This window comes from Lissotriton vulgaris (genome assembly GCF_964263255.1).
Source record: "Lissotriton vulgaris chromosome 8 unlocalized genomic scaffold, aLisVul1.2 SUPER_8_unloc_1, whole genome shotgun sequence".
Lineage (NCBI taxonomy): Eukaryota > Metazoa > Chordata > Amphibia > Caudata > Salamandridae > Lissotriton > Lissotriton vulgaris.
Genome location: NW_028240615.1, coordinates 1,882,786 through 1,896,251, shown reverse-complemented (window position 1 = coordinate 1,896,251; position 13,466 = coordinate 1,882,786).

Genomic DNA, 13,466 nt, shown 5'->3' with positions numbered 1-13,466 from the left:
CTAGGGCTCATCCATATTGTGCAACTTTTGTGTATTTTAAACTGTGTTTTGTTTTAACGCTTGTGCTTTTGTGCTCATAAAGAGTATAGGGGATATTTGTAGTTAATAAATATATATATATTTTCAATATATATCTGTGTGGTGACCTTTCATTTGGTATTCAAGGGGGTTGTATATGGTAAAACAGCTTGCTTCACATGCCTTTCAGAGTTTAGCCTAAGACTGCTTTGTCCACGCTACCACTAGGATAGCTGGTCTATAAGGTTGACTTACAACCAATCATCATAAGGGTTGCTTGGCATGGTACAAGGTGATCACTAGAACTAGTGAGCATCATATACCAGGCCAACTTCTCACACTGGCCATCAAATCAGGGTCCCCGTTTGACCCCTGCCCGCCCCTGGTCCTACAGTCTATGGTGGACATTGTCAACCCCACCATAAATAACATAATGAATTCCTCACTTGATCAGGCCTCAATTCCTGTAGAATGGAAATTAGCAGCGGTAAAACCCCTACAAAAAAAGCAGCTACCGGACCCTACAACTCTTTCAAACCTACGACCTATCTCGATGCTTCTAGTTCTCTGTAAATTAACAGAGAAATTTGTAAACAAACAGTTAACCACCTTTCTGGAGGAAAATAACACCTGGCACCCAAATCAGGCAGGTTTTAGGGCCCAACATTCTACAAAGTCAGCCCTCCTTTTTACCACGGAAACACTGCGAGCCGCAATGGACCTGGGAAAAAAGGCCGTCCTGGTACTATTGGACCTGTCCGCGGCTTTTGATACGGCCTCACATACCATCCTTGTAGACCGTCTAGCCGCGGCTGGTATAGCAGGAAATGTACTGGGCTGGATTTAAAACTTCCTGGTAAACAGGCGGCAAGTGATCACTTTAGGCTAGTTCAGTTCAGAGGAAAAACAGCTTACCTCAGGGGTACCGCAGGGCTCCTGCTTGAGCCCCACGCTTTTCAATGTATATATGGCCTCCCCGATTGCACTGATATCATCCTTCAAGATCAACACCATCTCGTATGCGGATGATACGCAGCTCATCCTGGTGCTGGATGATGATACTACAGAGGCTGAAGAAAACCCTAAAAACTGCCTCAAAGCCACCTTTGAATGGATGAGCAAAAACCATCTGAGGTGCAATTCAGGGAAAACCGAAATTCTGCCATATGGTCAAAACAATCTTTTCAGTGCCAAACAATGGTGGCCAGAAGATGCCACTGTCCCCCCAAATACTATTAAGGCAGTTAGAAACCTAGGGATCAAATTCAATGCTACCTTATCTTTCAAACAACAGGCCCTGGCCGTGGCTGGAACCTGTTTTAGCATCATAAACGGCCTGAGAACATTTTTCGATCTAGTACCACTCTCAGCTCGAAAAATGGTGGTGGTAACACTCATAACATCTCGGCTAGACTACTGCAACAGCTTATATGCAGGGACAAATAGGGCGGTTGTTCATAAGCTGCAGATGGTCCAGCATGTAGCTGCCAGATTGGTGTTGAGATGGCATAGGAGAACATCGGCCACAGCGGCAATGGACGCCCTCCACTGGCTACCGATCCACAAGAGGGTGCTGTTCAAAGTCCTTCTTATCATTTTTAGGGCCTATCACTCAAGAGGGCCCAGTTACCTTCAGAGGATGTTTGTGCGTTACCAACCTTCACGTAATCGGAGATCCTCAAACGCTAATCTGCTAACCATCCCCACCTTCAGGCTAAAAGCTAGGGGGGAAAGGCATTGACGGTCCTGGGCTCAAAGGCCTGGAACAAACTACCACTGCCTCTTCGCCAAATCACCTCCGAATCAGTCTTTAGGAAGTCGTTAAAAACCTGGGTCTACAGCCTACCAGATTCATTATGCAAAAGTTTAATCTGAAATGATAGGTCCCTATGATAAGCAGTTGATCCAGTGCTGTTTCCTTCTGCCTGGCTTTCTCGCAGCAACAAGATGCTCCGTGGAGTGATAGCCATGCTATACAAAAACCATTTTACATTACATTACATATCGACAATGTTTGAAATCCTTTCTGCCGCAAATGGGTCCTGTAGAAATAATCTGCAGCTGGTCAAACGGAAGTTCCAGCACGGACGGGCCAACCAGCTGTGGCACCCCTCACACTTGGAACCCTGGGAGCAACTGCCTATTTACATCTCAGCATGCTAGTTTGCTCTCATTGGCTGAAATGGATAGGAGTGGGTGGGTGTTAAGGGCAGCTTCGAGGGAGGGGCTGCCTCGTTACCTGTTCAGAAGGACACCACACCAAGTTACCTCACGTTTTCCGAATTGTCCTTATTCTGATGAATGCATCAGAACAGGCATAGCACGCCTCTCTGACTATTGACCGATTCTGTGTGTCTACTTGGCCGAATCTCTGTTAAAAAACAGAATAAAGGAACAACAATGTTACTACGGGGCGTATTCTATTTGGATTAAACTTGTTAAGACAGCAGATAATTTACCTAGTAAGTATTGCATTTGGTAATCTTCACAGTTATTCACTTCAGTTAAGGCACAGCCAGAACTGGTCCATGGGAAGTAATCAATTTCTGCATAATATTATTTGTACATAGACCCTCATAGGAGACGATACCCTTTCTCCATATAACGAGTTGTCCGTGGTTTCTAGACCTGGGTTTACCACTTCCAGACCAATCTGTTCTCTGGGTCGGTGCTAAGAGCTCTTCTGCAGTCAATAGGTGAAATGGCTTCTTGGCTGACAGGGCTGGCTTGTATTCTCAAGCAGTGCCAGGATGACCAACCCTTCAGTAAATGCTCAGCACTTGACATTTTAGAGGTAACTAAACACTTTAAAATGCTTCTTCCTTAAGATACAGTTTGGCCCTTTGGAAGCCGACATCACACAGTTCTTTTCCAGTGGATACTGGGTCCTTTTTGATTCTGATTTTCTAATTACTATTATCTCTCCAACACTCATTTGGTCCTCCGATGGGCCTTGCTTTGTGCCAATGAAGGATTGGATACAGGGGATCTAATATCAGGCTAGCCAATGAGGATCAGGAATTGGACAACCAACTTACAAGCTAGTAATTAGATTCAAGTAGGGGACTATTAAAACCAGACTATACAAGTAACGAACAATCTCTGCTAGTCCGAACCTTTTGAAGAAATTAAGTCGGCTAAAATCATGCAAAGCAATAATTTTGTTAAGGCAATACAAAACAAGAACATTAGCACCTGAAGCCCTGGAATTTCTCTATGCTGCTCTCTCCTTGACATAAATAAATCAATTGGAATTCACAATCATCTTAAGGAGACAAGCCATGATAAACCAGAGTCTATGGTTTAGTTAAAAATTTAATTTTATCAAAAAGTATCCAAAAGGGCAAATACATCATCAATAAACATTTAGGAGCTAAAGAATGCAGGCCAGTCTAATTAGTTGGGGCTTGGATACAGGGGCTTGGATACAGGGGATCTAATATCAGGCTAGCCAATGAGGATCAGGAATTGGACAACCAACGTACAAGCTAGTAATTAGATTCAAGTAGGGGACTATTAAAACCAGACTATACAGGTAACGAACAATCTCTGCTAGTCCGAACCTTTTGAAGAAATTAAGTCGGCTAACATCCTGCAAACCAATAATTTTGTTAAGGCAATACAAAACAAGAACATTAGCACCTGAAGCCCTGGGATTTCTCTATGCTGCTCTCTCCTTGACATAAATAAATCAATTGGAATTCACAATCATCTTAAGGAGACAAGCCATGATAAACCAGAGTCTATGGTTTAGTTAAAAATTAAATTTTATCAAAAGTATCCAAAAGGGGCAAATACATAATCAATAAACATTTAGGAGCTAAAGAGTGCAGGCCAGTCTAATTAGTTGGGGCTTGCCATAAAGTGACAAGGAGCTTTGGAAAGTTCAGCATGAACATGAGCCACAACAGCTCGTGGGCTATATCCCATTAAGAAAGAGTCCAAGAATGATGTGCACAGCATATGTGTCAGCTAGAAAGAAGGAGCAAGTAGAGTCCGTATAAGAAATGAGCATGAACGGAGTCAGCAACCGAGTTTTCAACAGAATGGTGCAGGCAAATCAAAGGCAGTCCGGCCATCATCCCTCACATCAATGTATAATATAATCCTCTAGTTCCAGGGTGACGCCTCCTTGGTCACCTGATTGTGTCAGACCGCTCAGTTTATTGGTCAGTTCGTATAGGATGATTGTAATGAGGCATAAAGGAAGACACATATTATAGAAAGAGTTGGTACTGATCGCATAGTTTGTCTGATCATTCAGTACACATAAACATCCAAACAATGATCCTTCAGTAACAGGAACATGAGTGAGTTTAAAAAGACAGTTTCCTATAGCAAATGTTCCCAAAGTATCAACTAGGTTGCAAGCAGTCCTTGTAAAGGAATGAGAACACTTATAGGAAGATACAGTTTCTATTCACAATGTTAAGTACGGGAAAAATTCTCACAAGTGTAAGCCAAAGAGTAAAAAAATGCAGAGCTATAATGAAGCTAATTTAAGAACATGCAGAATATAATTTAAGAACATGCAAGATATGAAGTAATGGAAATATACATTTCATAGGGGAAATCAAAATTCTAAAAATCTTTTCAACTTAAAAGCACTCAGAAAATGTTAATAGTTGTTTTGCAACGATCACATGTAACTATGACACATTACTGCATTTTTTAAATATCAATGGGTGCAATTATTTAAAATCATAAAATATTAATATCGTTTTAAGTGATCTACATTGGCACATATATGCCGATTATTATCTGAAGGCTTCATGACATTTACACTCAATAGGACTATGCAGCACCATTTTTGCTTTTCTCATTTGGTGCATAATTCCACATATGCAAATGATGGAATTCAGAATGTTATTGTTCTATATCACACGCAAAATTATCTAGATTACGTTAGATTTAATTGATTCTTCACACACATAACTATTTCAATGAGGTTGATTAGGAATGTTATAACACCCGAGTACACCACTGTGACATTCTATTACATGTTGAAATGATATGCAATGGCTGTTTAATAAAATATAAATCTATATTATTCAAATTAATATGATCTTATCTATCCTACAATTATCTCCATACATTTGCAATGCAGTAACTAAATTCTCCCACATTTATATCTCATGTTTCTCCAGGGGCGTAGCTAGAGCTCGTGGCGCCCGGGGCTACCCCTCAGAGTGCCGCCCCTTGGGGGGGGGGGGGTGGGGGGGGCGGCTGTTGGGGAAAAAGGACGGTGAGCACTTGAAAGATGTCCGAGTCTACGAGGAGAGACACGTAGTATTGCTGCTAACAGTTACCTCGATCATGAAAGTTACACTTGTAACTTTTTTTTCGGACTTCCCTTTAAACCTTTGTGATAGTGCAATTTGTATTTATTCATTTATTTGCACGATCGCATGTTAAGAGCAAAACACCACCGGGTTGTGCGCTGACACTTCCCAGCATTCTTTTTGATCTTATTGCACTAGCAACCAATAATGCCTGAGAATGAGTGATGGTATAACCAACCTAGTTGCACTTGCTATGCTATTAATTTCTCTTTTTTAGGCTAGCGCAGGTCATGAATGAGCAGATCAATGATATCATCTTATTAACAGCTGCTGTGCCTGCCTGACCTCTGATACGGTAGCCACACAGTCTGTGTCTGTTTAGTGCCCTTCCATTTCTGGTGTTTTACCTAAGTTTTAAGATGATCATAGAGTTTCTCGTTGTTCAAATGGGGATAATAGCTGATATTTAAATGTTTTCCTTGTCCTCATTGCTTGATTTTGCTCGCAATAATGTGTCACTCTTAGTCCTCGTAATGTCACTCATAATTGCTCTAAAATTATGACAGGGTCACACATAGCAATCTGAAACCTTGGCAGCTATGCTTGCAAGACAGTGTCACTCATAGTAGTTGAAATGTCACTCATAATTACACTGAAATGATGAAGATGTCACAGTCACACATAGCGATTTGAAAATCAGCTATAAAATCAAGCCCCACCACCCTGGTATGTCTGCCCCCATCTCAACACCTGTGAAAACAAGAAGTCAGTAATGTAATCCATATTGCCTTCTGGTTTCAGGTAGAAAATAAACCACACTGTTAGAAAAGAGGTAGCACGAGCTACAAAAAACAGGCTCGGGCCAACGATGTATCCAGCACTTGATTCATCCTTATGCCGCCACTACTACACGTCGATCTAAGAATTCTTCACCTGGCGTCGCCTTGAGCGTGGAGCAGCTCAGACAAATGGGGACGCTCCTTCGAATATCTGGCCCCAGAACTCTGGAACCATCACTGCCCACACTTGTCCGAAGCTGTTTTCAAGAAATAATTACAAACCTGGCTGTTCTAAAAAGCTGCCCCAGTTAATGTATATCTTTCAGTACAGTCCCTAGTACTAGGACTCCCAGGTTATGGCAGCTATGTGTTTTGCAAATGCCAAAGTTAAACGTCATGTAAATGCAGATTCTTGGGGGAAGAAGTTGTTGATTTCAAGCATGGTGATTTCACAGTTGAGTGTTTGGCGATGCCTCACAAAGATCTTATTTATGTTTGCCAAGTACACTGCTGTGTTGGCAGAGCTGTTCTTGGGAATGCAAGCCTGACCTTATCTAAGCACTGTATTATCCTCAAGCTCGTCCATCGACGGTCTTGCTTCTAATTGTGAAGTCAGAAAGAAGATATCATGCATTGTCATCACGGCTGTGATTTTCGATCCTGGCTGATGGGCATAACTTGTCACAAAAATATTTCTGGAATATACTTCAAAGGCATTCTCTGGACTCGACTCGACTCCCCGCTCCCCCCCCCCCCCGTCCCGCGCTGCGACCGACTCTCTAGTCTCACCTCAATTTTTGGCGTGTGTCGTGTCGCGCAGAGTGCCGCCCGCCCGCAGCCACACAGTGACAGCCCACAGGCCGCAGCACAGGGTGACACAGAGTACTGTAGCTGAACAACAGGGCAGGGCTGAGGGCAGCATGGCCCCGGCCAGGCCAGGCAAGAAGAATGGTGGTGGTCGGTGGTCGTCGTCGTCTCTCTCCACAGTCCACGCGCACTCCTCCTCGACACGACAGGTCACGGGAGGGGCTGGGGCAGTGAGCGCGCAGCCGCAAGGCGGCGCAACGCGTCACAGGTCACACTGGCGCGACGGCGAGAAGGCTGGCACAAAATGGTACAGGGCCGTCATTGGTTGCGGCTGTGCGTACCGCGCATGCGCTACCTGATTGACGGCCCTGGCCTCTGTGAGCGAGGCTGGGAGGTGGGGTGGGGGCCCTGTTGATGACGTTATGCTGCTAAATAATCGGAAGTGAAAGTTAACCGACAGGTGTTGTACATTTAAATGCATCATGGTGTGTGCGTGCGCTACTGACTGTGCCTGATGATGAGATCTGATTTTTATGTGTAAATCAGGCGCTTTCCTGAGCCACCGGCCACGGGCCACCGCGCCGCCCTATCACAGCTCACAGGCACGGGCCTCGTCGGCCGGGCCTCCTCCAGTGCCGGCCGGCCCGTGCGGCGGCAGCCTCAGCCGCCTCAAAAGTGGTGCCGCCTGGGGCGGACCGCCCCCCCGCCCCCCCCTAGCTACGCGGCTGTGTTTCTCCAATGTGTAGATGGTGCACGTTTATTAATAGGTTATTCAAAAGGTCTCATAATTGGTTTATGTGTCAAGTAAAAAATCTGACAGCTTTTCAGTTGCATCAGTTCTAACACGTTCACTGTCTCCATGGTGATGGCAGGTATACTGTAATGCTCATAGGAAATATGTGTCTATCCCACTATGAGAGGAATGGGCAGGCAGCACATACTTTGCGATCAGTTGAGGCAATCTTTTTGAACTGGCTTTATCGGGTGGGTGACCACATGACCCCTTTCCTTCTCCATTGAATGTTTTGTTAGTCTGAACCAGGCTGCAAAGGTCTATGCAGGCAGAAGAGAGGAATTAGCAGTGTGTGGATATACAGGGGAACAATGTGGAGAGAGCTGCACTTGAATATTTCCTCCTAGTTGAGATCTTCCTACTGTTGTGCTATCAGGATGGTGGTGCACAGTAAGTCCACAGGAATATATTTCAGAATGCTTGTGAATTATAATTTTATTTGTTTGTGTTTATTTTTTTGAGGAGGTAGGCATTGTGCTAGCATGCCACCTTACAGCCACTTCAGAGTGCTGGGTGGTAGTAGGCACAGTCTTCAGCACCATCAATGAGAGCCAGGTGGATATGATGTTATAGTACAACATTGTTCCACGAGATGAGATCTAGGTGGCCCCTTAAAAGGGGCAGCAGAGTTTTACTTGGACAGTATCTCAAAGCATGAGACTTGGAAAAATCTCACTAGTAATGGGACCAGCTCCATCTGAAACACATTGGTGGGTTAGTTCAGATTCCGGAGAATTATAACATTTTCAAATCAAAGATCTCCAGCAGCTTTCGGTACTTAAGATAGTCCGATTAACCTGTGAAGGATGTAAGTAGTTTGTTCCATTGGTGGTGTCCTGAGGCTTTGACCTATCTTTCTGTATTATTCATCAATAATTTCTGTAGCAGAATCAGTATACATTCAGGTAAAGAGGGCCATTTCTTTCGAAACCCTTTTGCGTGATGCATAGAGCCTTGAACTTTTCTGCACTGAATGCCAGAGAAGAGACTTTAAGTAAGTTAAATCAACTACTTTTTTGATCACAGAGTTTATCTGATGAATGAAGGCTGTCCCGTTACCTAAGAGGATTTCAAAATGTCTTGCTTTATTAGTAGGAACTGGGGCTTCTCCAAGCAGGATTATCCTTGTAAAAGGTGGGAGAGAAGAATCTCAGTTTTCCCCATTCACACAAAAGAACCTTTCTTCATTCAAAAAGGTATGTACTCCAGCCATTTGGTGATGTTGCTTAGTTTTCCAAATTGCTTTCTTGCTACAGATAGATCTGGGTGTCATCAGCATACACTTAGAAGAGGATATGTTGGAGCCCAGTAACTCGCTAAAGAAATGTTCAATCGGAGCAGGGAGGATGTTGAACCAGCAAGCACTGCAGCCAGGACTGGTTTCCACTTGGATTCTGATGAAACTATCCTGATTTCTTGCCTTTTTGACAGGGAGGAGCTATTCTATCTCACAGCTATGTCTGACATTTTTGTATACTCCTTCAACAAGTTTAGTAGAATTAGGGGGTCCAATGTATTGTAGGCGGTGGAAAGGTCAAGGATGATCAAATTCACTAAATTGCTGCATTTGGCGTGATATGAAAGCGCAGGACGATGAGACGCAAAGGTTGACATCATCGATAATAGCCTTGTAGATTGGAGAAATCTGTGATGTAAAACATTATATGAGGTTTTGGAATGCTCATTAAATGCAATGGGTTAATTTTGGATGTTTTCTGGGTTGGATAATCCTCTGACTATTGTGAAGAGTACCACAGTAGGGTTTGAGGCTGTGGGTATACAGTGTGTGCAGAAACATGTATTAACACACTTTTTAGTTGTGTGGTAGCCCCTCATGAAATATACATTTTGGCTTGTTAGGCTCAGAGCTAGTCCTTCTCCCTGTGTGTATATGTGTTGAAGGTTGAATCCAACCCTTTCAAATGTATTGCTCTCTTTTTTGTTAAACAGCATTGAAGCCAAAATTGAGTCACTTATGTTATTTGCTGATTGAGGTTCCTTAGCTGCAGATGGGAATCGATGTTGCTTGTTGTTGAGATGTTGGTATTGAGCATGTTTAAGGATTGATCAAGGTGCATTCTTGAGCCATTGGCAGACCAAATTGCCTGGGAAGTCTGGTCAAACACGGTGTGAATGACTTGAAGTTTAGTCTAACAGCTTTTTTTGTTGTAGATTTGGAAACTTTCTCCATATGTATGTATTTAGGCACCAACTGATGAGCAGACACCACAACATTATCAGACCTAGAAAGGTTGTTTAAGATCCTGTTCAATGACAAGATAAAGCTGAATGTATGCTTGGCTTCTTTGTAGGAGTACTAACCACTTGGATGAAGCCTAAGAGCTTACACGTATATGCATCAAAAATTGGTAAAACAAGTCCTTATTAGCGAAAAATAAGGAATCGCTAACAAGGGCTCGCATACCGCGATGCATCAACAGATTCGGTATTTAACCCCTTAAGTGCTGCTGACGGCCAATGGTCGTCAGCAGCGCTACCTCCCCAGTGCTGCGCACGACCATTGAACGTCCATTCAGCACTAGTTCTAATGGACAGCGCAGCACTGGGGAGAAATGTTTACACGCAGCTAAGGTGTTAATACCGAAACGCTAAAAATCGTTAAATATCAGGTAAACACGTTTGCGAGACACCAATTCAAAGATGAGCAAATACCGAAGTAGCAAATACCGAATCGGTATTTGCGATTTCGGTAATAGCGATTCCGGAAAAAAAAAGTTGCATCGGCAGCAGGCTGATGACATCACAACCAGGAAGCAACACAGCCCATGCTCCATTCACTGCCCCGAGGAGCTCAGAAGAGGGGGCAGAGCACAGGAGCTGAGGATTGTCACAGTGAGAACACAAAACAAACTAAGAGCAGACTACCAGGATGGAGAAGGATGCACCCCAGAACAGGGAGGCACCCAGGAAGAGAAAACAAAAGTTTTCAGATAAGGAACTCGAACTGCTCATCGAGGGGGTGAGCAGCAAACACGACAGGCTATTTGGGAGGCTGTCCCAAAAAGTTCCAGAGGCAGAGAAGCACAAATTGTGGCTGCGCATTAAAGACAGAGTCAATGCTGTAGGAGTCACCCACCGCAGCATAGACGATTTAAAGAAGAGGTGGTATGACCTCAGGAAGAGGGTAAAGGAGAGGATTGCCGAAAGGGTGAAGGATGCAGCTGGCACAGGAGGGGGAACATCAAACGTGACTGCAAACAATGCCCTTGAGGACCTCGTCGAGGCAACAATTAAGCCAGAAGCTGTTGTGGGGGTCACTGAATTGGATACATCCGGCGCAGCAGCAGGAGGAGAAGGTAAGATGCATGCCAGCGCAGATATGCAGCGTGTTGTCCACCCATGCCCAGGCCAATCATAGTGCATATGTAGCTGCGCCTAATGCATATCCCCTCACCAGATTAGTGCATCATGAGAGTTGTAGTCATATCGTGAATGAGTGCATGTCTGACCCCTGATGTAATAGAAATGAAACCAGCTGCACATGGCCATATGTCAGTGCAAAATCTCCTTTATGTAGGTTAAATCATGCAACACAGATACATCATGGCAAAATAATAACTATGCACTGTTTCACATACAGATGCATCACCCCTCGACTCGGATGACAGCGGACGCCTCGTCATCTCAGAGACACCAGTGGTAACAGATGTTGAGACCCCGCAGGAACCTGAACCCACAACACCACCATCACCGCCACCACCACCACGGGGGACATCACCACCACCACCACGGCGGACATCACCACCACCACCACCACCATGGCAGACATCACCACCACCACCACCACCACCACGGCGGACCTCATCACCACTACCACCACCGCGGCCAACTACACAGAGCTGCAGGGCAAATGTCCCCTCCCTGCAGGTGATGGAGTCAGAGCAGAGGCCAGCTGACACAATTGTCCCACGACAGACAGTCTTTGCTCCAACCACCCAAGCATCAGCACGTGTCCGAGTCAGGCAGCGGGCCAGGCCCCTAGGTTGAGCTGTTGAGAGAGCAGATGATCCAGCACAAGGATACGGAGTGGTGGAGACACGGATGCTGCGTGTCCAGCGCCTGCAGGGGAGACACATGGGTGCTATGAACATCAACATTGTGAAACTGACAAAGAAAATAGGCACCATGACAGACGCAATGCGCGAGATGACCACAGCCGTTGCTGAGGGCAACAGAGACATCAAACTGTGCCTGCAGGAACTCACACATGCTGTAATTGCAGGCCAACAGAGCGAGCGCCGTAGGCATCGCCAGAACATGGTCTGCACTATTGCCACCAACAGAGCCATCACTTAGCTGTGCAACAGCACAGCTGTGCTGTCGCGCAGATCAGTGTCCTTCAGGTCGATTTGGGCCATTATTGCGGGGATGTCGCAAAGTCCCTGCGGAGAGTGACCACTGCAGTGGAGCATCTGCAGTCTGGGACTTTCAGTGCCAGCAGTTTGGGAGGGGAGGAGGGGAGTGAGGCTGCCTCAAGCGTGAGCAGCGTCTCTGTTCCGGAGGCCAGCGAAAGGAGGCGCAGTGCACGCAGCACCACAGCCACAGAATCACATCGCAGAGATGTGGCCGAGTCACGGGACAGGAGGCTGGGGGTACGGGGCAGGAGCAAATAGCCATGATCCATTGGCTCCCTGGCCATGGTGACGTAACCATGGGCCAACTGTACAGCAACATGTTACACCTGTGATGACAACGGACATGTTTTGATTCGTTTATTTGAATCTGCGTCATGGTGGCGTCTCATACATATGCACCTGACAGGTACTCATGTGCATTAAACAATTGCAAACATAAACATGTTGTGTTGGCTCTTTCATACCTGTCTCAGGAGTGATGTCTTGTGATGTGTGCCCGCCTCATTTGTCCCTCAGCTGTATTTGGCACGTGTGCCTGTTGGTGTTGTGGGGGGGGGGGGTTGCTGTGTCCTCTCCGTCAACCTCTATTGGTATCCCCCTTCGTGTGGCAATGTTGTGCAGCATGGCGCAGACTGCTATTATCCCGCAGCAGGTAACTGGGTCATACTGCAAGGCACCTCCTGTCTTGTGTAGTATCCGGAAGCGACTCTTGAGGATGCCAAAGGTTCGCTCTACCACATTCCTGGTACTGATATGTGCTGCGTTGTAGCGCTGCTCCTGAGGTGTTGCAGGGTTGAGGTAGAGAGTGAGTGGATAATCACGCAAGGCGTAGGCGCTGTCACCTGCAGGGAGGGGAGCAAAGGGTTAGTTGCATGGATACATTTACATATGTGAGGATAGTGTTCATTTGGAGGCATTTGTATGTACCAAGTAGGTGACCCTCTCCAAATGCCCCGTTGAGCAGGCGCCTGTGGATGCCACTGTGTCTGAATATGTATGCGTCGTGGGTGCTTCCTGGAAATTGTGATACGATGTCCGTTATGATGTGCTTGGCATTGCACACAACCTGGACGTTGATGGAATGGTATGACTTCCGGTTGCGGTAGATGTATTAGTTGGCTGACGGGGGACAGATGGGGACATGGTTGCAGTCCACGCACCCTATCACATGAGGGAATTGTGCCACCAGGTAGAACTCCTGTTTGGTGCGGTTCAACTGCTGTGGGGTTGTGGGGAAGATGATGTGGTGATGTATCAATGTCAGCATGGCATCTAGGAAATTGTGGAAGAAGCGTGATAGTGCGCTTTGCGACACGCCTCCAGCTTCTGCTATGACCCCCTGGAAGCTTCCTGACGCCATCATGTGCAGGCTGCATAGGACCTGGACATGGGCTGGGATGGCATTGGTCCT